Source organism: Oratosquilla oratoria, chromosome 2 (genome assembly GCF_046742065.1).
Source record: "Oratosquilla oratoria isolate Oo_2021 chromosome 2, ASM4674206v1, whole genome shotgun sequence".
NCBI lineage: Eukaryota > Metazoa > Arthropoda > Malacostraca > Stomatopoda > Squillidae > Oratosquilla > Oratosquilla oratoria.
The window spans coordinates 67,883,872-67,886,371 of NC_134778.1; positions in this window are offsets into that span (position 1 = coordinate 67,883,872).

The window sequence follows — 2,500 nt, forward strand, 5'->3', positions numbered from 1 at the left end:
TTCTTTCTCTTCATATGCAAAATTTAAAACTGTCTAATACTGTGCCCGCGCCTGTTGTTGTTGGAGATGATGGAGCTGTTGTCGGTGATGGAGCGAGAGTGGTGGAGGAGAGTGGGGGAGAAGAGGGGAGGAATCTCCACCATTATCTTCGCCAGTTCCATTGTTGTACCTGGATGGTTTCTCCTCATCTTCGTCTTCGTCTTCGTCTTCGTCGTCACCAAGTCATCTCCGAAGTCATCTTCATCATCTCCGTAGTCATCTTTGAAGTCGTCTTCGTCTTAGTTTTTTTTTTTTTTTTTTTTTTTTTTTTTTTTTTTTTTTTTTTTTTTGTCTTTTCAGTACCCGAAGAGTGAAAGACGTCTTCGCTGTTTTGTGTCTTAAACAAAGAGTTGAGGAACTCTTAGGAGAAAGAGGAGGAGGAACAAATCAGCATCTCAAGAAGGAAGAAGGAGAGATAGAAAAGAGAAGTGAAGCAGGGAGGAAGAGGAAGAAGACCAGAAGGAAGAGAGGGAAAGACCAAGAGAAGGTGAAGAAGGAGGAGGTGGAGGTGAAAGAAGAAAAAAAGGAAGAAGCGTAAGGGGAAGGGAGGGGTAAGGAGGAGGAAGAGGAGGAGAAGTAGGAGGAGGAGGAAGAGGAGGAGGAGGAGAAGGAGGAATAGGAGAAGGAGGAAGAGAAGGAGAAGGAGGAAGAGAAGGAGGAGGAGGAGAAGGAGGAGGAGGAGGAGGAGGAGGAGGAGAAGGAGGAAGAGAAGAAGGAGGAAGAGTAGGAGGAGAAGGAGGAGGAGAAGGAGGAGGAAGAGGAGGGGGAGGAGGAGAAGGAGGAGGAGGAGGAAGAGGAAACCTTGACCATGTTCTGCCATGTTTGAGCCGCTTCAGGATGAGGTCCTCTTTCCAGTCGAATGACGTCACCTGGAGTGAGAGAGTTAATGGAATTCAGATATTTCTCTTTATTAGGAATATCTGAAATTCAGAACTCCCCAATATCTGGAACAAGAAAAAAAAATCAAATCCATATTTTTTTTTTATTTTTTTTTTTTTTTAGATTTTTTAGATTTTTTTTTTTCTTCTCAATGTTGTAGATTTCTTAATTTGAAAAACTCCCAATAGATAGAACACTGTATGCCACTTTATACTTTATAATTGCTCGAGTCCTTTCCAAGAATACAGAGAAAGGAAGCTAAAGGAAAACAATACAGACTAACAATGAAGAACTTGAGAATAAACAAGTTAATAAAAAGAAGAACGAAAAAGTGAAATTTGAAAAGAGAAGAAGAAAAGAAGACAAGAGAAGGATCCGGACACAACAATACAAAAGAAAAAAAGAGAAGTAAGAGCGAATTGAAAGAGAGAGAGAGAAAGAGAGAGAGAGAGAGAGAGAGAGAGAGAGAGAGAGAGAGAGAGAGAGAGAGAGAGAGAGAGAGAGAGAGAGAGAGAGAGGGAGGTAGGGAGAACAGAATAAGACCATTAAATGAAAAAAGAGAAAGGACAAGAACGTACAAGAACAAAAGCACAAGATAGGACGGCGAATAACGTAAACGATGTCTGGAATAGGATCAAGTACTCTGTACTTTATGAAACAGATGACTTCCCACGTAAAACAAGGAATGACGGCCCAGCTGGGAACATAAACGAAACGAGAGGAAGAGGACACAGGCGCCCCCTTGTGCTCACGGCAGTTAAAACTCAAATTACGGTTTCAGCATATTTGTTTTGATCGTTGCAAAACGAGCTGATTGGACAAGGCTACATTACGTACCTCTCCCCCCATTCTGCTCGTTTTACAACGATGTAAACAAAATTAATAGTGATAGTGTACTTGATGGCCCTCTATAAGTGGAGCCAATTGTACTGTCAAATATCAGACATTTTGGAGTACATTGCTGAACAAAGGCCTCTAGCAGTGTTTGCCACGCTACTCCTGCAGACTTCTCTATCTCGTCGTCTCTTCACCTTTTGTCTGGTCTCCCTTTTCCACGCTTCCAGTCTCTTGGCATCCAGTCTTGGTATCCTTTGTCGTTTCAACATGATCTTTCATTGCAGTGTGCTCTCTCGCTCTTTCAATGTTAATCCTAGCAATGAGTATATATATATATATATATATATATATATATATATATATATATATATATATATATATATATATATATATATATATATATATATATATTTATACCAAAAGACATTTTCCACTTATAAGGGGGGGTAGCCATTATTTAAGTAAAATTCGGTGATTTCACACACACACACACACACACACACACACACACACACACACACACACACACACACACACACACACACACACACACACACACACACACACACACACACACACACACTTTAAGGATCGGAAGTGTATACATGACACAATATAATGACACAATATATTGACGCGATATATTGACAAAATACTATCGTTTCTACCCCACGCCCATCTATATTGCTCCGTCAAATCTATCCATACACTGCCAATATCATTATTCAATATACGTATTATTTCG